This window comes from Patella vulgata, chromosome 7 (genome assembly GCF_932274485.2).
Source record: "Patella vulgata chromosome 7, xgPatVulg1.2, whole genome shotgun sequence".
Classification (NCBI taxonomy): Eukaryota; Metazoa; Mollusca; class Gastropoda; family Patellidae; genus Patella; species Patella vulgata.
Window position 1 is genome coordinate 12,091,978 of NC_065885.2, and position 26,957 is coordinate 12,118,934.

The following is a 26,957-nucleotide window of genomic DNA, read 5'->3' on the forward strand; positions in this document are numbered from 1 at the left end:
TGGTGTTAATTATTGCACGTGATAAAAACAACACCTCTAGGTAATAAGATAATATATATACATAGTTATCAAGTCATCAGTAATATAGGTATCTATATATCTATATAGTATATTGTCTATACATATACTCTATCTATCATATATAGGTAGTCAATTATCACCTCCCTTATCGGTGGCGCAGAACGGGGTCGCTTCCGGTGTTGGCTGAGAAAGTTCCCCGGGATTTTCCGGCGCGGTTTCCCCTCCGCCGTAGTGTAGGGCGGAGCGTCTGGAAAGGACACTGTATAGTCGTTCTGATGAGACGAAAAACCGAGGGCCGGTATACATTGCGTGAATGTAAAAGAACCATTGACAGTTGGAATTCGAAATAAGAGTAGGCCGTAGCTGTTAGGGCAAAATGTCCTTCATAGCACACTGCATGGCCATTTTCATAACCTTAGTCGGTGCAGAATAGTAGGACGTTAAACCCTATTCCATTTCACACTGTATATGAGAGAGGGAGGGAGAGAGGGTGAGAGAGGGGAATTGGGTTTTAAAGTCCACTCGACACACAACTAGGTCATTTCGGGACTAACATATGGTTCAATTTTATTTCAATAAATGGCTTGCGCGTAGGGGTCTTTAGCAGTGGGAGGAAATTGGAGGACCCGGAGAAAACCCACGAGGTTGGACAAGCGACCCCACTCCTTGTCACGTGCAACCAGTGGAACCGAAAACACGCTAGTTGACTCAATGACAGACCTAATGATACAACACGCACGCGCTATCCATTCGGCCATCCAACCCCCCCACACTGTATCTATATGCCATCCATTATCATCTATTATCATCTTGATATACTCAAACCTACTTAACAGATCTTATATATATAAATTAACCAGTAGACTAGCCTATGTTACATATCAGGCTTTGGGTCATGGTTTTGAATTCTTGCCCACCCACCGATGTTGTTGTTGTTGTTGTTGTTGTTCTTAGTGTTTAACCTCCGCTTCCACCGTAGGTGATATCGTAGAGAAGTTGTCTTATTTTCATTTTTATAATCTGAGCGCATGCGCATAGGTCTTTCATGTGGGAGGAAACCGGAGTACCCGGAGTAAACCCACGAGATTGAGAAGGCACCCCTATCTCCAAGCAACATACGCTCACACCAGGGATCTAAAAACCAACCGCAAGCCACGGGTGACCGGTCAGCTAGAGGTCGAAGCGCGACACTCTAGACCACTAGGCCATCCCATCCCACCGATGTAAATATTAGGTTTTTGTGCCCGCACTTGCTCTTGTTCCTCGTGCAAACGTATCGGTCACCACTCCCCTCAATCTGAACGACAGACTTACCCTACCTGCTAACGTACGCACTCCCCTTTTTTTAAATACCAGGAAACAATAAATATAATAAGAAAAACTAAACGTCTTTTAAATGAGCATAAAATGTAAAGAAAATAAACTCGGCTAATTAACTTCACAAAACTTGTAACACGTCTACATGGTATTATAGAAAATGGTTGTTCAACTTGTTTAAAAACAGATAAAATCTAGTTGTTTTGGCAACGGTTTTTGTTCTGCTCTGTTTAATCGTATTTGGCTGTCACACCTCATCATTTAGTGCATCCGAAAAAAAAAAAAATACACGCATTTTTTATTCGCTTACATTGGAATGACAGTGAACGTATATTGCTGTTGTCCCTCTATTTCCGTCGATCGTCTACTAACTCTACAGACTTATCATTCGCTCTTTTTTTTTTTTTTTTAAAAGTGAAACAATTAACATTTTAAGTACTTCTAGAGTTATGGCCCTTATTCATGTGAACGATCTAGCTACCTAGCTGCCACGGTCGTATATTTCGTTGCGTGGGTTTCTAGCTATATCTTTTAGAATATTGAGAAAAGAACAGTTAACATCATATAGATCGATTAAATCCAGTAGTTTATTTTGACCCCCATGATATTGAAATAAAACTTTCCATATAAGTCTGTGGGATACAATGTACCAGCCGAGGTCAAAAGGGCGGTTCTTCGAAAACAAGAACATGGGGTACAAAGTACAGAATCTTAACAAGTTTACCTGGCTTGATATTTATTTTTAAAAAAATATATAATCCAGGAGGGGTCATAAATTAACTTAACCTACATCTGAAGTATCGTTTTCTCTTTAAATTCATTTAACTTGTTTCACTTCTATTTTCACTCAACCATAAATTCCCCGTCTTGTTCGTACATTTTACAAGTTTGGCGTCGGATCAAGAACAAACTTTATGAAAAAAAAATTGAATGGTTACGTCATTAACACGTAATGATAGAACCAATTAAAGGCTTCGTTAAATCTGTGGGTTGGGTTGAAAAATATCAGGTGTCGTGACCCCTAGATAACCAATAATATAACTTGATACATTTGGTTCTGACAGATTTCTGATAAATATTGATATGGCGGAAGCAATTGTCTATCTTCTGAAAACAAGAATTGTAACAAATGAATTATAACATATATCATAAAGACGAAAACATTTGGAAAGCAGGTGGTTGATTTCAACATGTATTACGTAGTATGTATTAGTAAATGACTGGGCTAATGAAGACCGACATACGCCATAGTTTGTGCTATCAGGGACATTTTGCCCGGACAGCGGCGCTACGGGCTACTCTTATATCTAATTTCAACTGCCAATGTTTCTTGTACGTGCACGAAAATGTGTACACAGCATTAATATATTTGCACCATTTTCAGAAAACGGGGGCAATTAATTTGTGTTCTTCCGTTATTCAACACTTTTTGAAACGCGTTAACGTTATTTCTATGAAATAGCGTTTAATATAGTAGCTTGGCATATTATATACTGTTCAGACACTTTATTTTTCAACTAGTTCAAAATCGCCGGGATTTATAAGACAGGGTCGTGTTGCGTTCACACGTGCTATAAGCCAAACCAGTTGAACTATTCTAACATCATCGGTCGGAGGTTAGAGTTAACTACCAATGGAGGCTGAGAGGGGGGGGGGAGGGCTTCTTATTCTTTATTGGGTTCTGGCACGCTTTCAATAAAACCGGCACTGCATTACACCGCCATTTTCCCAGGTATGTATCTGCGCATGTCCAAAACGAGCTGTTTTAAGCCAACCCGTTTAGACGGCCAGGATGAACCAGTTTGAAATAATAAGTCTTCTCAAAGACAGGTAGCGAGCTGGGTTTTTTTTAAACTGGTTGATTTGCACCACATTTGCGTTCAGGCGACAAAGATAAACTGGTTTAACGAACCCCGGAGTTTTTAAACCAGTCCAACTTAAAGATACATTGTGGGAGATTCGATAACGAGTTGGCAGCTCTCACTATAATAGTTAAAAACTAGATAACGTAAAGGCAATTTGCCAAAAATTTCATTCAAATTGATCCTCTATGAACCCAGAACTAAGCGAATGAAATTTCCGCCTAGCCTCGTTCATCATTACTTAAGTCAGTACGATAAACAGCATAGTCTCGATTATCCATTTAATCGTTAAATCGAGAAGGAAAGTTATACAGTAAATCGGCTCACAATCCACTTAAGATCGCAGGCTAGCGATGCCATCTAGAGTTGATTATGGTCTGGATAAGTTAATTAATGTCTAATTAATAATTTAGATAACATTTCAGGCCTAAAGAAAGACCTGCAAGAGACAGATTTAGCTCTTGCATAATGTATGTTTAAGCGCGCCCGTCTTCATTGGCCCAGTTCGGAGCAGAACAGTAGGACGTTAAACCCCATTTCATTTCATTTCATGTTTAAGCGCCTGAGCGGGCTATAAGTTATCACAGCCACGCGGGGAGACATTAATCGGGGTACATGGTTCATCCAGTGAGAAACATTTTTAATAGTTTCTTTTTGGTTTCTTAAAAAATGATAATAAAGATTTTAAAAAAAAACTTGTATTTATTTTGTTTCAAACAATTCGATTTTTAATTTCAATACATTTTTAAAAGATAAAAGATAAAAAAAAAAGCTTATATTTATTTTGTTTCAAACGATTCGATTTTTAATTTCAATACATTTTTGAAACTTACAAAAGCACATTTTTATTTTATTCAACAACCTTATTCAATATACTTTTAAATAATCAATATATATATATATATATATATAAACTGTCTACATCATTTGTAAATTAAAACAAATAGATTAACTCTTCATGAACTTTGTTATTTTTATAAAACAAAACAATAATTGTCATTCTCTTCATCTTTCTCTTTCATGTAGAAATTTCTAATCAATTAAAGGAAATGAAATGAAAATGGTATTTAACACACTGACACATCACATCGGTCAACTTGACACTAACATATCTTTTTTAATGCAATGCTTAAAATTATCATTTACCAGGCAGACAGTGTTTTAACGGATCTTTTATCGAATTCCTTCTCAATGAAGAATATCATAAGGTCTGCCATTGAGTCAACTGGCGTGGTTTCGATTCCCCGGAGTACAATCGTCTGTCTAACCTCGTGGGTTTTCTCCGGGTCCTCCGGTTTCCTCCCCCTGCTAAAGGCCCCTACGCGCAAGTGAATTATTGAAATAAAATTGAACCATATGTTAGTCCCAAAATGACCTAGTTTGTGTCGAGTGGACGTTAAACCCATTTCTCCCTCTCTCTCTCTCTCTCTCTCTCTCGCTACCCTGGAGGTTGTGCGTTCGATCCCGGTGTTCGCCAAGAAGGTTCATCTGGATTTTCCAGCGTGGTTTCCCATTGTCATTGAAGCAGGACGAAGGACCCGGCAAGGACCAACAATGAGGCAGTCGTTCGATGGGACGACAATCCGGACTCTTTTGTACTCATTGGCGTAAAAATAACCCCCCAAAAAATGACAGTTGGAATACAAAATGAGAGTACAAGATGGTCTGATACGAAGACAATAATAGCACTATAGTTGCAGTTCTTATGTGTGTGATTCGTTCAATGATTGTACTTGTTGGTGGCAAAAGTTTGTTTCAACCCAATTGATCTATCCTTTTCAGCCTTGGAACTGTTCAGCCAGCCTCGTACAAGGATTTCGCAAGAGCTTTTCATATAATTTGATTCAATCTATGATCGAATCGTTAATATTGTTATGTTTTGATAATTGATTGACATTATGAATTTGCTAATCTATTTCCTGGAGAAATCTATTAATTGTTTTGTAGTAGAAAATTGATGTACATATTGTCATCAAATTGTATACAAATAGATTGATTTGTAACTTCAAGAAAAAGAACTAGATTGAAAACAAGCGGCTGTCATTTTCTCATTCATCTGATTACCATAATGAACGAAAATTATTGTGATAATATATACGAAGGACGAACAATAAATCCATATTTTTCTTGTTTTTAGGCCATGCGACCAACACCCCAAGAAGCGAGTGGCTTTCAATTATTTTAAACATAAACGGATCAGACAGAAGTTACTAAAACTTACAAAAGAGTCCTCTCAAATACGACGGCCGAATGGTTAGCGCGTTCGCGCTGTATCATAAGATCTGTCATTGAGTCAACTACGTGGTTTTGATTCTCCCGTTGTAGGTGACAATTATACATGTAATTGTCGTAGGTAGTCAGCGAAACAAAGTCAATAGATGTAAATAGATATCTATAAACAGAGAGAATAAATGAAATGGGGTTTAACGTCCACTCGACACAAACTAGGTCATTTTGGAACTAACATACGGTTCAATTTTATGTCCTTAATTCTCTTGCGCATAGAGGTCTTTAGCAGTGGGAGGAAGCCGGAGGACCCGGAGAAAACCTACGAGGTTGGGCATGCGACCCTACTCCTTGTCACGAACAACCGGGGAATCGAAATCGGGGGCCCGGAGAAAACCCATGAGGTTGAACAGGCGACCCTACTCCTTGTCACGCACAATCGGGGAATCGAAACCACGCCAGTTGACTCAATGGTCCACAGTCTTAAAGGCCGGCCTTGTATGGAGGATCTTTGTTCTTGGTAGGTGTCTGTTAGCGTTTTTATATTTTCAATTTCTTTACTATACCAGTTCAAAGATTTTAACCAAATTTAATAGCACGTAACATCGGTGAAATGTAAAATGAAACTATTTGAACTATTTTTTTTTTTAAATCAATGGCATTTGTTATTGTCTGAAAACGTGCCTGTGTGTATGTGGGAACAAAATGAAATCAACCATTTACAGCCCCCCCCCCCCCCACACACACACACACACCACACACACCACACACTCCCTCTACCCTACCAATCTACCCCCACCCCTTATCAATCTTTACATCTATATATCAAACTATTTGATACACAAATATATTTCGTTTGATTTTTTTACAGATCAAATTTTCTTTTCATTTAACGTATAATACGCGATTGGTATTCCTAGTGCTAAAATAACGAATAATGCCCCAAAAGCTTTTCACAGGAGACGGCTTTGAAACCGTCTTTGAAACCGTTCATTCACTAATCCTATGATAAAAAGGGAGTGTGACTAGATAAAGAGGGAAGCAATAAAATATACTTAAAGAGATAACTATATCACAGATAAATATACTGTACTTACACTGATCGTCATAGACGTCATTAACGCCCCCTTTACTACTATCAAAACAAACACGTCTTGTCTTAAAGGTAGAGTACCTCCTCTACTTTCAAGATTACCAAGATTCAACTCACTCATAACACTTCACACTGCTAAATCTATTTGTTAAGGCCAGCTCAATTGTCGTCAATCAGTAAATAAGGTTAGGACACGTGATTGTTGGCGAGATTGTAGGTTAGGGTTAGGGTATGATTAGGGCTAGTTTCAGGGTTAGGATTAGGGTTATGATTATATCTAGCCTTATCAATTAGATCTAATCCACTTCACACGGTGGCAGGCACCTTGAAGCGGTCGATAACGTCAGTTGTTATAAATTTCATAAAAATGAAATGAAATGAAATGGGGTTTAACGTCCTACTGTTCTGCTCCTAAACTGGGCTAATGAAGACGGGTATAGGCCATACAGTGTGCAATAAGGGAAATTTTGCCCGTGCAGCGGCACTACGGCCTACTCTTATATCGAATTCCAACTGCCAAGGGATCTTTTACGTGCACGCCAATGTGTACACGGGACCTCGCTTTTCGTCCCATCCGAACGACTAGACAGCTGTCCTTGTCAGGCCCTCCGTCCTGCATCACTGACAAGGGGGAACCACAAAATTTCATAAAGGATACATAAATCTTGTATTATGGTTCATAAATCCCCCAAGTTTGAAATAACATCCCAAAATCCAAATCTCTATTGTAACTCGGTATTTAAATGAATTATGCTGAATTTCGATTGTACGTCAACACTGTAGAGCCCAACTTACTGGCAGTAAGTGAACAGTATAAACCCAGCTGACTGACATCACGTCAACAGTGTAGAATTCAACTTAAGTTTTTTTCAGTATATACCAACAGTGTAGAATCCAACATGAATCTTTCAGGTTCTCCTGTTCGATATATTAAATCATATACACGTGATAGAATGAAGGCAAGCCTGTCACACATAGGCGGGGATATGAAAGAAAGATGGGCACGTATAGCACACAAGATTATTTTTTTAATTTCTTTATTTGATGTGATATATTATATAAACACACAGGTATCATCCTAGATTTCTAACAATACTTACTGTTCAATGAATGACGGGACATCAATGTCTATTTATTGTTGAAGTTAGAATACCACCATAGTTGAATAAAGTGTGCTAAACCCTGCGTCTTACACTCATATTAAGATAATTAACCCATACAAGTCTATGATTCTGTTTTCGACGAAACGCCAACATATTTTGCTGAATAAGACGGCTTCTATTCTGTTTAACATTACCATTAAAGATACATTATTGTAAGATTCGATAAAGAGCTGACAGTTCTCACTATAATAGTTAAAAACTTGATAATTTAATGGGAATATGCTGAAAATTTGAGTCAAATTGCTTCACTCTAAACATAGAAACCCTTATTTTAAAAGTCACTGTAGCCTCGATTATCATTGTTACCGCTACCACGCTATTTTGGTGTTTAATCATCAATGGACGTTGAAAGGCAGATAGGATTCAAATCCAACGAAAATCGGACACATAAGATGGCATCGAGGGTTAATTATGATCTTTTCATGTTAATAAATGTCTAGACCTGAAATGTTATACAAACTATTAATTAGACCTGCAATAGGCAGATTTAGCTCTTACATAATGTATGTTTAATTAACAAACTGTTCAACAAAATATGAAATTACAAGGTTATCGATATGTATATATATATAAAAGTGTACTGTGATAATCGGGAATAAAATTTATGTGGAATGAAAAGAATAAAGTAGGGAAAATAGGTATATGACAAACAAGACTATCTGAATTGTCTGAAAGCACTAATATTGTGTGCGTGGTTCAAGTGTGGGGATGGAATGACGGACGACGGGCGGAATGACAGGTGAGGGCAGTTCGAAAAAGGGAATATTGCTTATGGCGAGACGAAAATACAATTAGAGGATTTACCAGGATATCAAATAAACGATTCCTTTATCGCGAATAAAATATGTGGAGAATAAAAATATTCACATTGGAATATTGTTGAAAAAATATTTGTATGACAAACCAGATTATCCACACTTCTGAGAAAAGCGATATTGTATGCGCGGATTAGTTTATTTAAAATATGTGGAGAATGAAAATATTCACAATGGAATATTGTTGAAAAAATATTTGTATGACAAACCAGATTATCCACACTTCTGAGAAAAGCGATATTGTATGCGCGGATTAGTTTATTTAACGCCCTGTCTATATTGTATATACGTAGACGCGGACTGATATGGTTTGTGAAATGATTATTTGAAAGTATAAACTATTTTTGCTGATAAAATATCTTACAAGGCAAATAAACGTCAGAACGCCTGAGATTATAAACTTCTAATCATAGTCTAACATATGAGTAGAGATTTCCTCAACGAGAACAAATGTGTTTTTGAGAAAGTACTTGACATTATCGTTTCGTAGACTCGATCCATCTAGAATAAATATTAAATTGTTAGGGTTTCCGTAGACTCGATCCATTCAGAATAAATATTAAATTGTTAACGTTTCCAAAGACTCAATTCATTAAGAATGAATATTGAATTGTCAGGGTTTCCGTAGACTCGATCTATTCAGAATAGATATTAAATTGTTAGGGTTTCCGTAGGCTCGATCTATTCAGAATAGATATTAAATTGTTAGGGTTTCCATAGATTCGATCCATTCAGAATAGATATAAAATGATTAGGGTTTCTATAGACTCGATCCATTCAGAATGCATATTAAATTGTAAGGGTTTCCGTAGACTCGATCTATTCAGAATAGATATAAAATCGCTAGAGTTTCTATAGACTCGATCTATTCAGAATAGATATAAAATGATTAGGGTTTTCATAGACTCGATCCATTCAGAATAAAAATTAAATTGTTAGAGTTGTTAGAGTTTCCGTAGACTCGATTTATTCGAAATAAATATATCACATAGAGTATCTATATAATTGGTTCAGTGATATTTAGTAATTGAACCGGAAATACACAGGCTTCTCTTGTTAACAAGAAATCATACGATATAGGAATGTGTGTTTTGGTTTATTTAACCTCCGCTTCCCCCGGGGAGATGTCGCAGACATGTACACCAGGAGAAATGATGGGACATTATATATAAGTAAACAACAATATCCACAAATTAGTCCATAGCGATTAATAACGTTGAGGGTGGCCTGAATTAATTAATGTCATTATAGGAATAGGGCCTTCGAGCATCGCATTATACGAAAGTGGGGCTGTTGCATATATATTTACTCTCAATTTTCGTATTTAATCTCTTAAAATAGACGAAAATGGGTATAAAGTGGAATGAGTGTTAAAAAAGATGATTAACATTCAATTTTTAAATTGTATTGTAATTTCCAATCAATTAGGTTCAGTGAAATATGTTAACAGTTCAAATTGAACGAAACTTGTTTTTGCCTACTTAGACCATTCTACGCGTTCTTTTTGGTTTGCTTTTTGGTTGGATGGGACGGAAAACCGAAGTCCCGTGTACACATTGGCGTGCACGTAAAAGATCCCTTGACGGTTGGAATTCGATATAAGAGTAGGCCGTAGTGCTGCTGCCAGGGCAAAATTTCCCTCATAGCACACTGTATGGCGTATGCCCGTCTTCATTAGCCCAGTTCGGAGCAGAACAGTGGGACGTTACACCCCATTTCATTTCATTTCAGCTTTTTTAAACTATGGGGGGTTGGATGGTGCGCGCTGTATCATAAGACATGTCATTGAGTCAGCTGGCGTGGTTTCAATTCCCCGGTTGTACGTGACAAGGAGTAGGGTCGCCTGTCCAACCTCGTGGATTTTCTCCGGGTCCTCCGCTTACCTCCCACTGCTAAAGACCCCTACGCGCAAGCGAGTTATGGAAATAAAATTGATCCATATGTTAGTCCCGAAATGACCTAGTTTGTGTCGAGTGGACATTAAACCCCATATCCCTCTCTCTCTCTCTCTCTCTCTCTTTAAACTATAAACTAGTCTTTGTTATAGATTGCATGATGAGCGACAATAAATCCAAAGTATTTAAAGCCTCCTTAATATACTTGAACTTCCTGTAATGTAACAACAACGCCTACAACACATTTCATGATGACAGATGCAGTTTGAAAAAGGCGTTTGTATAACGGTGCTTTATATTGAAACTTACAGATCCGCTGAATCATTTACTGACAGGACAAAACAATCCGACATCTGTACATAAAAGATGGCGGTTACTTGCTCAAATCAATAAAACATATCCTTACTTAGAAACGTGGGAAATATCTGGAAGAAGAAAGAAATTATTAATGAATTTTTTCTCTTGTCTTAATCGAGAAATTATTGACTGGCATCTCTCGAAATCTTACTAGGAAAGATATTAAGAGGCATTATTTTATATATAAAATGTTTTATGGTTATCGCTATACAATAAAAGGGGCTCCAGAAACAAGTGTCTAACTTGTAATAGATCGGCATGATATGGCTAACTTATATAAGTGTAATGATGTGGGGTTAACGTTTTACGTCTTTGAGTTAAAGAAGTGAAATGAAATGAAGTGTTGTCCAGTGTTCTACTTTTCAGAGTTTTAAAGCTGGACTCCGATTACAAAACTACAGAAATTATTATACCGATCGTTTAGGGCGTTACCTTTTTTTTTTATTTAATTATGTCTGTAGTTTTGTAATCTGAGTTCAGCTTTAAAGAAGTGAAATGAAATAAAATAGGGTTTAGTATATAAACAAGTGAATTGAAATAAGAAGGTTGTAAGATTAGATTAGCAACCGCAGTGGCTAAGTAAATATGACGCTGGCTCGCTAACCTGCAGGTCCCATTTTCGATCCCGGTGTTGGCCAAGTTCATCGGGATTTTTCCGGCCTGGTTTCCGATTGTCAGTGGTGCAGTTTGGAGGGCCTAACAAGGGCAGCTGTGTCTAGTCGTTCGGGTGGAACAAAAAATCGAGGTCCAGAATACACATTTGCTTGCTTGTATAAGAGTCCTCGGCAGTTGTAATTCGAAATGAGATCAATGCCACTGTCCGGTCCGAATGACCCGCATTGTACTCTGCATGGCGTATGTCCGTCTTCATTAGCCCAGACGTTGCAGAACAGTAGGACGCCAAACCCCATTTTATTTCACCTTTCTGAGCTAGATAAGTAAGAAGACTGTAACGATAATTTAAGTGGATATATCTATCACAGGAAGAGTAGTGATAGCGTTTGTGATAGTGTTTAAGCGTGAACGGCTCGCCCAAACTTCTAAGAAGCCAAACATTAAGTGAAGAATTGTCGGTGGTAGTAAAATAAAATGTGGTTGGTTGACTATGTATTAAAGGTAAGAAGTGTGCGTGTCAGGTGGTAGCTTGTATACATATAGACAGAAACACGTGTAGATATATATATACTTACTTACAGTGTATATAGCTTATATACTCATAGCACGGATACTGTTATTTAAAACTGGATATACCGTTACTTATTATATGTAGTTCTTTAAGGTAAGCTAGAAGTTTGTCTCTTTATTTTAGTTATTAATTATTTGGATTTAGTTGGTAAAACACAGGCTCTAAAACTTATATACTCATAGCACGGATACTGTTGTTTAAAACTGGATATACCGTTAGTTATGTGTAGTTCTTTAAGTCAAGCTAATTTTTGTTTTGTGTGTGTGTGTTTTATCTCTTTATTGAAAGTGTTAATATCACGGATTTAAGTTAAGCTAGTTCTTTTTGTCTGTTTTTTTATGTCTTTATTATAGTTGGTAATAACTTTGTAAACATTCCATAGTTTATCTTTCATCTCTTGGATTTTTAGACTTTCGGATGTAGTTTGAAAAAATCGTCTTATTTTGAAGGGTGTAGAACTTTTTCAACATTTTATACTGAATTTGAAAAGGTTTCATTTTTTATTTTCCCTATCTAAGACTTTTAAAGAGTGTAGTCAATTTTTTCTTTTATCAGTTCAAAACAATATACGTATATAAAGACCGAAACATAACAATTTTATTATATTTACAAGTTGTACTAACATAATACATTTAATATAAAAATATGCATATATTATATAGTCAGAAGTATGGCTGTTGTTTGAATAAATATTCAGCTAAATTCGGAAGATGCAGCTTTTTGGTTAATAAAAAATCCTAGGTTTGTTTTAAGAATGAAATGGAATTGAAGATCTCGTTGACACTTTACTTGGGTTATTTTGGAACTGTAATTTTTATTTATGTGGTTACGTGCGATAGGGGACGGAAGGTATGATAAAAAAAATATAGTCTAGCTGAACGGACGGTACGTTAAACTGTGTACACGTTGGCGTGCACGTGAAAGAATCCTCCCTGACATTTGAAATAGACAGAAACGCCGCATTCCGCGTACAATTTTTCTCATAACGGGTGTGTATATCCATCTTCATTAACTCAGTTGGGACGTAAAACCTCATTTCAATTGCACGTGCGATGTGAAATTTTGCAGGCCCCGAAGGACTAGACACTCTTTCCATGTCACAACCGCGGTCGCCACCCATAACAATGTGAACAAAAGTTGCTCAAATGATAAGTGGTATCCGTTAACAAAATAGGATAAGTATATTATCATAAATGTACAAGTCCTCTTAAATTACACTGGGGGTTGCAAGGCTTTATATGTGAAGCTCCGTCAGTGATAAGTTTCACTGTTCCTACTTTAATTACAGCCCTAGTGTTTGTCTTGTCTGTTTTGTCTGATTGTTTGTAATCTGATTCTGATTGATTTAAAAAGGCGAATATTCTTATGCTTGATTTTGTTTTGTAGTAAAGTCACGTCTGCAACTCTAGATCTCAATCCATGCTTTTGTGATTTATGTAAATGGCAATCCTTTTTTTTCTTATCTGAAAGTCAATCCCAGACATAAACGTCAAAATGTCATATCTAATATTCGGATTCGGTGCATATTATAAAGTGTAAGAAAGCTTGTATAGTTTATACGGAGCTATTTTTATTTACAGAACGATTCGGTTTTTTTCCATTGTAAATTTTCAATTCGTCTCAAACAACGCACTTCACTCATCAACTTATGGAGAGAGAGGGGGGGCGAGAGAGAGAGAGAGAGTGAGGGGCATAGAGGGAGAGAGGGGGAGGGCAAAATTAACTCCATACAAACTAGGTCATTTCGGGACTAACAGATAGTTCAATTTTATTTCAATAAATCGCTTGCGCGTATGGGTCTTTAGCTCATCAACTTAAGGGATGTGTGTTTATCGGCTAAATCTTTATGCTAGAGCTTGATCTTTTTGTGAAGTTGATTATATTAAGCCATGCTTTATTGAGTGCCAGTTGGTATTTTTCCATTGCCAATTTTCTATCGCCATTTTATTGGTGTGTGATTCTTAGTTGAATCGCTATGCTAGAACTTGCTCATTTTACGTGGACTTTCATGCTGGACTAGAATTGTCACATACACGTTTAGTTGAAATGGAATTCCATGGTAGTGTTAAATGGACATGGTGTAAGTTATGTGATCCCACTTTTTGGATAGGAATTTCGTTTAACTGTGGCCAATTCTTTGTTTACATTTCATTTATTGAAGAGCTTCCACCATTGTCATTCTTGGCTAGTAGCTGGCTGGGTCAATCTTGGTCAGTAGCTGTTTGAATCAATCAGGACCAGGTGGTACAAGAGCCAATCTGCTAGGCCCAATCTTGATCAGTTACTGCTAGCCCCAATATTGACCAGTTGCTGCTATGTCAAATCTTGACCAGTTGGTACTATGGCCATTCTGGACCAGTTGCTAGAACCTATCTTGACCAACTGCTAACGCCACTAATCTTGACCAGTTGCTACTAGTGCTAATCTTGACCAACTGCTAGTGCGCCACAAATCTTGAATTTTGTGGAATGTCCATGCTAGTGTTTTACTTGTTATTGCGTTTCGAAAGTCAGCCGTAGTTTTTCCCTTTTTTAGATCTCCCACAGATAGCTGGCTTATTAACCATGACACAATTGTATTCTGTCGTAATTGAACCAGAACGTAGAAAATAGAAACCGTGGTTAACGCTTGAAACAATTTCAAAACGAAAAGATTGTTCAAGATTTTTTTTTCATCATGTTTTATTGTCCTATTTTCTTATCATGAAATCGAGGTTGTGGAGTAAAATATGTAAATTGTTTTCTCAGTCTCTCATCCATGATATGAACTAGAAGTAACTACGGAGTAAGTTTTGAGAGAGAGAGAGAGAGAGAGAGAGAGAGACTGGCATGTGGTTCATTTTTATTTCAATAATTCATTTGAAGGTTTGGGTCTTTAGCAGTGGGAGAAAACTCACAATGTTGGACAGGCGACCCTACCATCCCCCGCCCCATCCGAGTAAGTTTTGAAGTTTACGGCATAACAAGCTGTATCTTAATAGATGCCCCCATTAAAACCCATTTCATTCCATTAATAGAAGTTCAAGCAGAATTCCCCGCCTGTCTCGCGTATTACAGTTCCCCAATGAAGAGTTTTAATGATAATTTAAGAACTACGGCTTTTGGCTAGATTTCGAAAGCAAGGCTATTCTCATTAATTTCTGTTTCACCACTTAATAACAGATTTGTGTTTGCTAGAATACGTCGGTCGTTGATAGACTAGCATTTGGTCGTTTCGTTTTCATTTAAGTGGTTACGTGTGCAGTACAATCAGACCGCGGCATTTCCCTTTACGTACACGCCAATGTGTACGTGGATGAATTTCGGCTTTTCGTCAGATCCGAAGGATTGGGTAAATTTTCCTTGAAACATCCCGTCGAAGGTTCTTGCTGTCCCACTCCTGGGTCCAAATCCGTGACAGAGGTCAGTGTATGTAATGTGTACCCTTATTACAATTTCCGTCGTGATTCCCCATTGTCAGTGATGCAGGACTGAGGGCCTGACAAGGACAGTTGTCTAGTCGTTCGGATGGGACGAAAAACAGAGGTTCCGTGTACACATTGCTGTGCACGTAAAAGATCCTTTGACAGTTGAAATTCAATATAAGAGTAGGACGTAGTGCCGCTGTCCGGGCAAAATTTCCCTCATAGCACAGTGTATGGCGTATGTCCGTCTTCATTAGCCCAGTTCGGAGCAGAACAGTAGGACGTTAAACCCCATTTCATTTCATTTCCTTATTACAACCCCTAAACCAAGACCATTAATATTTTAAAATCAATAATTCGAAAAAACTTGAAATGCAATTTGTTTTTCAAAACTTCGCGCGGACACAAAAATATCTGAGTCATGAATGAATGAATGAATGAATGACGAGGAAGAACAGGGTAGATAGGAAGGAAGGAAATACTAAGAAGGCGATACTTAACATAATGCATGTTTGTGCCAAGCCCATCTTTATATATGTACAACTATATTCAGGGTATATAATACACTGATTTATTTAAAATTAAAGATTTGGAATATATTTAAAGTTACAATTTCATATTTTCTAAGAAAGTCAAAACATAATTATTTCTATGTCTTTTGCTTAATAGGTTGTCAACTCACTATTATACGATCATAGGTCTCATTCTCACACCTAAAACTCATTTACACCGTTAATAATAACACAATTACCTCCCAATTACCTCCCTTGTTTTCTATTCTCCACCATGGAGTAGCTAACTTCAAACGTTTGAATTTGTCGATGAAAATGATATTTTTGCCAGTTTCTCAACTGGCAATAGTGAATTATAGGATTAATAGGATTATTCTTTAACAAGGTAGGACTGTTTATAGATACCATCTATTTTAAGGCTTTATTTTAATAAATATTAAAAATATAACTTAAAAATATGAAATTGCAACTTTAAGTACAGTAATAAACATTGTTGATATATATACTACAACCAGTTGACCTAATTAATTCGACCAAAACACCCAGCAATTATCACTAAAACAGATAGACTACCTTTGAACTTGATGTTGTCTGTCCAGGTAGCTTTTGGTTTTTAATGGCCCTACTATCTTAATCTAATGACCAGAACTGACCTATTGATAAACAGAGACACATCTTCATATTTATATTTTAATATCTAATATACAAAATAATACAACAAAATATTGTTACCAACGCTGACTCCTCAACCGGAAAGTGGTATCGAGCGTTTAACATGAGTGACCATGCCCCATCTCGTACACAACAGTCGAGCTATGTTTTGGGTCCGAATTGATACCACTTTCCATTTATGGAGTTCGCGTAGCCAATTATATACACAATTGTGTCCCATGTTTAGAAAGAAATGAAATGGGGTTTAACGTCCTACTGTTCTGCTCCGACTGGGCTATGTGGGGAAATTTCGCCCGGACAGCGGAACTACTCGCTTGCGCATAGGGGTCTTTAGCAGTGGGAGGAAACCGGAAGACCCGGAGAAAACCCACGAGGTTGGACAGGCGACCTTACTCCTTGTCACGTACAACCCGGGATTCGAAACCACGCCAGTCGACTCAATGACAGTCTTTATGATACAGCGCGCGCACGCTAACCATTCAGTCATCCAACCCCCCTCATTTTCTAGAACTACTGATAACACTTCTAATATAAGGAGTTTACGGAGCTTACAAACTTTTGTCACACGATTGTATTTTACGCTTAGAGAAAATTAGTCGAACAAGAAGATTAAAATTTTCTTTTACATTAGCATCCCAAATTGACTCATCTAAGTCCGGTTGGTTTTCGCTAGGTTTTACAATACCCAGTGAAGTTTACTTGACAGTTTGTTCAGGTTTATTTTCTAAAGTTTGTTTTAAAATGGCGTGAAATCTGAGTAGGATCTGTAACTAATTTACTTACTCTTAGTGACATTTTGGCGAGAAGCTGAGAGTTAGAGAAATGACTCATGTTTACCTAGACATACACAAATCACAAACTTTCTAGTAATTGCCTTTATACCGTTTGCTCCACTTTTAAAGACACTTCTAAAGAGAACAGATTCTTGTATTCAGTTTGTTTAGATTTTAATAAAGAAACTTTTGAAGTAAAGAAGTTATATATGTACTTTAACAGATAGAGTTAATTGACCATGAATTTTACGCATTCAGAAAGAAAGACATTTTCCTCATTCAAAGGAAAAGAAATTGTAGAACACTTTAACTTTAGCTTATGCAAACTATTAACTTAACTGAAACTCGATATGTAATTCTCTAATATTAATTACAATGTTAAAACATTCTGATTTCTTTAAACATACATTATGCAAGAGCTAAATCTGCCTATTGCAGGTCTTTCTTTGGAATGTTATCTAAGTTATTAATTCAACATTAATTAACTTATCAAGACCATAATCAACTCTCGATGGAATCGTTAGCCTGCGAAATTTAGTGGATTTGAATACGTTTTGTTATGGATTATTTAACGTAAAATTGGATAATCGAGACTTTGTATATTATCGTAGCAACGGTAGTAATGACGATCGAGACTAACCTAAAATTAAATCGCTAATATCTCGGTTCAGAGTGAAGCAATTTGACAGAAATTTTCAGCATATTCTCTTTTCATTATCTAGTTTTCAACTATTGATGCGAGAAATGTCAGCTCCTTATCTAATCTTACCAAATGCCCCTTTAAGCAATTAAATTCCCAGTTGGTGCTTTTAAAAGCCTTACTTACATATATTGAAACGACGCATTGCGCCATGCAAACTAAAATAGATGGTTATAGTTTCATAAATCAGAAGCATGAATTAAATGAAATAAAATGGGTTTTTAACGTCCAACTTTTCTGCACATGGGCATAAACCATGCAGTCTGCTATTAGAGATTTTTTACCCAGACTACGGTATCAAATTCCAATTGTTAGGGGTTCTTTTGCGTGCACGCCAACATGTACACAGGACCCAGTTTTTTTCCTCCCGCCCTCACGACTAGACTCCGTTCCTTGCCAGGCCCCGAAGTCCTACAGCAATTACACCGGATGATGTCATATCATTTATAAATGGTAGTTTGTGTCTTTATCAATTATACTAAGATTGGATGATTGATTAAAATGAAATTGAACCATATGTTAGTCCTGAAATGACCTAGATTGAATCAGTGGAGATTAAACCCCCTCTCTCTCTCTCTCTCTCTCTCTCTCTCTCTCAAGACGACCGTAATGAAGTGTTCCTTTAAACGTTGGTTATGTAATTGAGTAAGATGTTTATATGTTTTGTACCAGATACCAGATGCTAACATTGATGTATATCTAATGTAATTGTTATCACAGCCACTATATACAAAAACTTGAAATTTATATTGCATGGTGAAGATTGTGGATAATAAATGATCCTGTTTAAATTGTAGAAATAATCATAAATTTGGCTTCTAAGCCATGCACTGTAAAAACTAGGTATTGTTAGATTTGTATTATTTTGAAAAGGTTGCTCAAATTCGGGATCTGGAGCCTTATTCACGAAAACTTAAACATACATTATGCAAGAGCTATTGCAGGTCCTTCTTTATATAAATTATTAATTAGACATTAATTAACTTACTAAGACCATAATCAACCCTCGATGCCATCGTTAGCCTGTGATATTTTGTGGATTTGAATACGTTTTGTGATGGATGATTTAACGTGAAAATGGATAATCGAGATTTTGTTTATTATCGTAACAACGGTAGTAATAACGACTGAGGTTAGTCTAAAATTAAATCGTTAAAATCTCGGTTCAGAGTGAAGCCATTGGACTGAAATTTGCAGAATATTCTGTTGTCATTATCTATTTTTATCTATTATAGCGAGAACTGTCATCTCTTTATCTAATCTTAAGTAATGCCCCTTTAAGCTAAAATATTTTTATTGTTGCTTTTGGATCTTATTCCTCCAGCTACGGAAGGTCGTATACCTTACAATGATAATCAGATGGTTATATTTAATCTAAAAACGAAACAGAAACCAACAATTTCAAGTCGGCCCGCTCAGGGGAAAAAAACTTTTATAAAACAAATGAAATGAAATAGTGTTTAAATTTTTATATTTCTGCTCCAACTGGTTTCATTAAGACGGTAGAAAAAACAGTTCGAGCTGGCGTTTTATAACTGATTTATTTACAAACGACATATTATTCTAGAATGCCTCATCACTTGTTATATGTTGAAATCTCGTCTGTATCGTACAACTGCTTCTTGGCTGATCTCATTTTGCCTTCAGCTGACTATTTTGAATAACTGTATAGTACCACGGGATGAAATGAACCAAGCGGATACCGGGGCTACAGCCTGATCTTATTTCGAATTCCAACTGTCAAGGGATCGTTAACGTGCACGCCAACGTGTACACGGGACCTCTCTTTTTCGTCCCATCTGCACGACTGGACACTTTTCTTGTTCGGACCCTTTTTGCTGCACCAGAAACAAGGGGAAACTAAGAAAATCCCCGGGGAACTTTCTCTGAAAACATCGGGTCTCTCTATCAGTGAGCCAGTGCCTTACTCACTGAGCCACCGAGGTTCCCGGGGCGGGGGGTGGGGGTGGATGGCCGAATGGTTATCAGGTGCGCGCTGTACCATAAGGCCTGCCATTGAGTCAACTGGCGTGGTTTCGGATCCCCGGTTGCACGTGACAAGGAGTAAGGTCGCCTGTCCAACCTCGTGGGTTTTCTCCGGGTCCTCCGGTTTCCTCCAACTGCTAAAGACCCCTACGCGCAAACGAAGTATTTAAACAAAATTAAACCATGTTATTCCCGAAATGACATAGTTTGTGTCTGGTGGACGTCAAACCCTCTCTCTCTCTCTCTCTCTCTCTCTTTCTCTCTCTCGTCGGGGTTCCCAGGACGCGAGATTAGAAATATGATGGTTGCAAGAAATCGTGTCACATCATCCCTTATTTAATTGTCTAATATTTACTGTATCGTATCATATATCGTAAGAATGGTCTAGTCATTATTATAAGTAGTATTTTTACCTTGAAAGTATAATGTCACTTTTATCATTAATGCAATTGTTATGTTAAAAACGTCACGATAAAGGTCAAGGGTTAGGGTCAGTAAAATGTGAAGTAATGCGAATGAATTATTCATGTTGTTTAATGCAGAAGTGACCAATCGTGTTTTGTTTATTCGTCTATAATTAAACGATTGTTTGTGAAACATTAAACAAGAACATCTACCTTGACCTAATTACCTGAGCATTACCTGACATGTTCCGCATACCTATAATATATTCTGGCTGTTTCTGATCCAATCTTTCATAATTAGCAAGTAGTTAGAAAGTTAGAAACAGGTTTTACGTTTAATCGACACGATAAATAAACCTACAGCGCAACGAGAACTAAACCGACAGCGTCAACGATAAATAAACCGATAGTAGCAATGATAACGAAACCGACAGCGTCAACGATAAATAAACCGGTAGTAGCAATGAAACTAAACCGACAACGACTATTAATATCACTGGCTATACAGATGAAAGAAGGTGTGCGGGATGACCAATTACAGGATGTCGATGTTTTGTGTCTGTTTCAGTCCATACTTAATGAATTCTATCAACTCGGCAATTTTGTAAACGTTTCCGTCGCCGTTTGCCGCACTACAATGGTGTCCCGTTTAACAAGGCATACGTTAGGCTTACATTCGTGGAAGTTTGTTATACTCTATTGAACTTCTGAGTATGCTTCTTTATAAAAAAAAGTCCCTGTTTTAGCGTAATACCTGGCGCATAGTAACGCTTATTGTTAATGAAATTATCATACGTACCCGGCGCATAGTAAGCGTAATGTTAATGATATGAGCATACTTTCGTGACGAAATTCTCTTTGAGTTAAAAAGTAATTTACAACTTTAAGAATTCTCATCCTTCATGTTTTTCTTATGGAACAACTTGAGTTAATGTACAGTAGTTATAAACAGTCAAGTTGATTTATATTTGTTTACATGAAGGTTGGTAAGTTGATTAATTTTCCTGCCATGTTGTACAGAATCGCCGTGTATTCATCATCATCTGTATCATCTTATAAGGGTTTCGATTCCCCGATTGTACGTGGCAAGGAGTAGGATCGCCTGTCCAACCTCGTGGATTTTCCCCGGGTCCTCCGGTTTCTTCCCACTGCTAAAGACCCCTACGCGCAAGCGAATTATTAAAATAAAATTGAACCATATGTTAGTAGACATTAAACTGTGTTTAATGCTGTGTTTAATAAACTAATAAATTGTCACCACCATAAAACTGGTAGATTGATTAAAATCTACATTGGATCAAACTGTCAATCAATGATCAAAATCTGTCAGGTCAGCTGTTGTTCGTATTGTTTACAAATAAAAGGATGCATGAAATTATAGAAACAGGATGGAGTTAGAATACTTTGGTAAAAGAGTCGGTGAATTTTGTCCGGACAGAGGCGCGTCTGTCTATATACCCTTCTTTGAATTCCAACTGCTAAGGGCTGTTTTACTTACAGGTCAATGTGTACAAGGGTGTACTACCTCGGTTCTTGGTCCCATCCGAACGATCAGGGACACTTTCCTTTTCATTCGTATGACGCGACCCCCTGACAACTGGGCTATACAAAAACATGGCAGTTGGAATTCGATATAAGGAAAGGCCGTAGCCTTGCTGTCCTTTCAACATTTCCCTCATAGTACACTGTATGGCGTATGCCCGTCTTCATTATCCCAGTCGCAGCAGAACAGTAGGACGTTAACCCCCATTTCATTTCATATACAAAAACATAGTAAACACAAAACTATGGAAAGTGTAACTAAAGTCTTACATAACATTGGCAACACGTTAAAGATCCACTGACAGTAGGATTAGTGCAGAAAAGTTAGATGTTCAACCCCATTTCATTTAGTCTCAATCCAATAATTATGACTTAAGTCTGTTAAAGTAATACAATCAATCGTAAAATAAAATAAATATTTGATTAAAAAACACAAACTAATTACACATAAAATCGATCATTAAGATATATTTATATTTTATGAAGCAGATGACGTTGATGTTGATAAATATTGACACACAAACTGCTTGATTATTTTTTTGACTGTATGTTAATTGATCATAAGTCATTAAATATGTATTTTTAATGAATTTCATGTTTTATTACGCTGACAAGTTAATTAGTTACTTGTTCAATCACGAGTTGAATATTCCCTTTGCATTGTAAACTTCGACATGTGTGGGTGGGTTATAATACGTATGGTGATGTGTGATGTCATGTGCGGTATTGCGTGTGGTGGTGCCAGTGTGTGGCGGTGCGTGTGGTACGTGGTGGTCATATTGTGTGATAGTGTATATGGTGGTAGATGTGTGCGGTGGTACAGTGGTATGTGTGAGCTTGAGATGGTTCGCGTGGTGGTGATGCGAGAGTGCGGCGGTGCGTGTGGTACGTGGTGGTTATAGTGTGTGATAGTGTATGTGGTGGTAGAAGTGTGCGGTGGTACACCTATGCAGGTTGCGATATGATAAATAGTCATTGACATTTGACATGCCTTGAGAGTATGTTCACAGATGAAGAACTTATCGCCCCAACAGAACCCCTGAGCTGCACATGCGACACGCAATACCGCCATAAACGTGGGTACTGGGAGGGGTTCATTGTCAAATTTGACACTTCAAGGAATTTCAGCAATTTCTGTTTATTATGTCTAGAGTTATGGCCCTTGTTTCACTTCATTAAACCTTGTGAACGCTCTAACATCAAAAGTTATCTGCCGATATGTATGAAATTTGCATGCGTCATTAAAATTAGTAAAGGGGAGGATTCTATTGAATTTCAGCAATTGATGAAAGTTATCATCCGATATGTATGAAATATATATGCATCATTTAAATTTCTGAAACAGAGGTCTATTGAATTTCAGCAATTTCTGTCAATAATTTCTAGAGTTATGGAGGTTGTGAACCTTGTGAACGTTTGAATGACAAAAGTGATCATCTGATCTGTATGAAATTTAGATGCATTATTTAAATTAGTAAAACGAAAAAGCCTGTCAAATTTCAACAATTTCTGTAAATTACTTCCAGAGTTGAGACCCTTGTGAACCCTCAAATGGCAAAAATTATAATCTGATCTGTATGGAACTGTCTTGTAAAGGCCCCCAATTACCTACAAAGGTATAAATATGCGACAACCCTTGTCGACCGTCGGACGATTTAGCTGCTGTGAGCGTATGTTTCGTTGCCTGGCACCCTATCTTTATATATGTATCATGGACCGAACGACTAGGAAGATAGAAGGTACCATGTTTATATATCTATCGTGAAACTTGAGAAAGGAAGGTATTTGTAAATTGTCTATACTATTGGGTGTAAATATCAAAATAAAGAATAATAAACTAAACCTGTGTAGCGCGTGTTTTTATCACATATTTTTACATTCTCAAAGGATCAAATATAGGTTACTGTGCTTTCTCAATATATTGTTATATATTACATCGTAATACATATAGGTACTAACCCGGGATCGAACCCACGACTGACATAGATAGTAGGTCTCTACAGCACTAGCATTTAACCAATGATGTAGGCAGACATTTAAAACAATTTATACATGTTAATATACAAAGGTCCCTCTTGTCACGTGCAAAAAAATGAAATGAAATGAAATGGGGTTTAACGTCCTACTGTTCTGCTCCTATACTGAGCTAATGAAGATGGGCATACGCCATACAGTGTGCTATGAGGGAAATTTTGCCCGTATAGCGGCACTATCGCCTACTCTTATATCGAATTCCAACTGCCAGGGGATCTTTTACGTGCATTTCAATATATACACGGGACCTCGGTTTTTCGTCTCATCTGAAGGACTAAACAGCTGTCCTTGTCAGGCCCTCCGTCCTGCATCACTGACAAGGGGGAACCACGCCGGAAAATCTGGAAGTTGTCACGTGCAAACTAGGGATCGAACCCGCGACTTGATCTATGGTACAAGTAGTAGACAAATGGTGTACGGATGTTTCGGCCACGGGTGTTTATAACCCTAGCCCTAACAAGCACCAGTTAGTACCAAGTTAACCTCTTTCGCCTTAACCCCTGCAGCCGAAACATCCTTAGTCGAAATGTCTGTACATACGAGGGTTCAGTGAGTGGCCGAGACAGTTCCATGGGAATTTGCGATTTGGCTTCTCCTTGGCAGTGGAGTAGGACGGAGTGCCTGACAGGCAACAGTATCTAGTCATTTGGATGGGAAGAAAAACCGACGCCCCCTGAACACTTTGGCGTGCACGTAAAAGAACGCTTAATTGACATTTAGATTCGAAATAACAGTAGGTCGTAGCGCTGATCTCCGAGCAAAATTGCATTCATAGGACACTGTATGTATGCAAGTCTGCATTAGCCCACAGTCGGTGCAGACAAGTGGGACATTAAACTCTTAAACTCCATTGTGCGCTCTATCGTACGGTCTGTCATTGAGTCAGCTGGCGTGGTTTCGATTTCCCGGTTACGTGGCAAGGAGTAGGGTCGCCTGTCCAACCTCGTGGGTTTACTCCGGGTTCTCCGGTTTCCCCCCACTGCTAAAGACACCTACGCGCAATCGAATTAAATTGAAATAAAATTGAACCATATGTTAGTCCCGAAATTTCATAGTTTGTGTCGAGTGGACGTTAAATCCCCTCTCTCTCTCTCTCTCTCTCTCTCTCTCTCTCCCAAACTCTATTTAATATATGTCCATTCAGATGGTATTGCTACAGGGCCAGTTTGGTCTATTACCTTAATTCATTTCCACGGCTACCTCACGCCGTTAATAAAGATGATACTAAACAGGTTAGTATAACAAAAGCGATTTAGTAATCTAAGGTTACGAAACGTGGAATGTGGTATGACGTGCGACGTTTGACCCTCGTCGTCTCACTTTGTGAACTTTACGATAGAAGAAGAATGTCGAGTTCTTGTTCATGTTAAATTCCACTTAGTACAAAGTTATAACGTTTTCTTTTTTATCACTAACACTCAAAAAACAATTTCATCGGCACCGTAAACCATGTAAAAATTGACGTAAGAACAGTTATCTAGGGAAACAATCTGAGAAATGTATGTACAATAAATTGAGTATAACAAAGGGATGGTCGTATTCTGAGAAACAGATCACATATGCTGGCTTCCGCCACTTCACCTGTTACGTGTAGGGAGGGAGGGAGGGAGAGAGAGAGAGAGAGAGAGAGAGAGAGAGAGAGAGAGATGTGGTTTAACGTCCACTCGACACAAACTAGGTAATTTCGGTGCTAACACATGGTTCAATTTTATTTCAATAATTCGCTTGCGCCAAACCTTTGTGGGTGATTTCATTTTATCATTTAAAGTTCGCTTATTCTGAATTAGACAACCATTCTACAGAGAATGCAAAGAATTAACGCGGTAGTGTGTCGACGAGTTGTTGGGTTCCTACAAACAGCTTGACAATTGTCATTTTGTAAACAGTTAAACCACGATATGAAATGAAATGATCTTTAACGTCCTACTGTTCTGCTCCGACTGGGCTAATCAAGACTGGTATGGACCACACAGTCTGCTATGAGGGAAATTTTCCACTACGAATTCCAACTGACAATGGATCTTTTACGTGAACGTCAATGTGTACACGGGACCTCGGTTTTTCGCGGCCAATGCAGGGATTGAACACGCGAGCCAACGTCTTACCCGCCGAGCCACCGTGGCTCCATAAACCACGATATGGTCGATATTGTATAGTACTAAGATATTAGAACACCAACCAGGTTTTAATTATACTAATTCAACAACCGAGAAACATTAGAACACCAACCGGGTTTTAATTATACTAATTCAACAACCGAGAGATATTTATAATTAACTACAGTGCAACATGTGCGTGCTGTGTTCTTCAGATTCGTAATTTCTGAAATGATGTGAAATTCTGTTTTAATAGAATTAGAATAATAGAGTCCTGTATAATGTCCAATGATATATAGGAATGTCAGCCTGTAGGATTATCTTCTCCAGGGTCTGCAAATCCAATACTGTGTTCCACGCTTTTTTTTATTTTTAATAAAATACTGTCAAATTATATTTTAATGATATATTATGGGAGATTAGATAAAGAGCTGGCAGTTCTCACAATTATAATTAAAAATTAGATAATGTAAGGGGAATTTGCTGGAAATTTCAGTCAAATTGATCCACTCTGAATCGAGATTGATTTTAGCGAAAGGACCTGGTTTGTGACGACGGGACGTTAAACCAAAATCTGTGCCCACGGATGGATGGCCGAATGGTTAGCACGTGCGCGCTGTATCATAAGGTCTGTCATTGAGTCAACTGCCGTGGTTTTGATTCCACGGTTGTACGTGACAAGGAGTAGGGTCGCTGGCCTACCTCGTGGGTTTTCTCTGGTTCCTCCGGTTTCCTCCCACTGCTAAAGCCCCTACGCGCAAGCGAATTATTGGAATAAAACTGAACCATGTGTTAGTCCCGAAATGACCTAGTTTGTGTCGAGCGGACGTTAAACCCGATCTCTCCCCAAGGGTATATTTTTACATGTAGATTTTAACAACATTACGTACAATTATATAT

General features: G+C 37.7%; 1 protein-coding gene across 2 annotated transcripts in view; it reads left to right on the forward strand.

Annotated features, from left to right (window-relative positions):
- LOC126827309 (cadherin EGF LAG seven-pass G-type receptor 2) overlaps nucleotides 1-26,957 on the forward strand; it is a 97,398-nt gene that overhangs the window by 22,432 nt on the left and 48,009 nt on the right. The window contains exon 1 of one of the 2 annotated variants that reach the window (XM_056102390.1): nucleotides 11,900-12,028. The exons of the other annotated variant lie outside the window; for it this stretch is intronic. The gene's annotated coding sequence lies outside the window, so the exon portion shown is untranslated. Of the gene's footprint in view, nucleotides 1-11,899; nucleotides 12,029-26,957 lie in introns of those variants that run through there. 2 annotated transcript variants of the gene reach the window in all.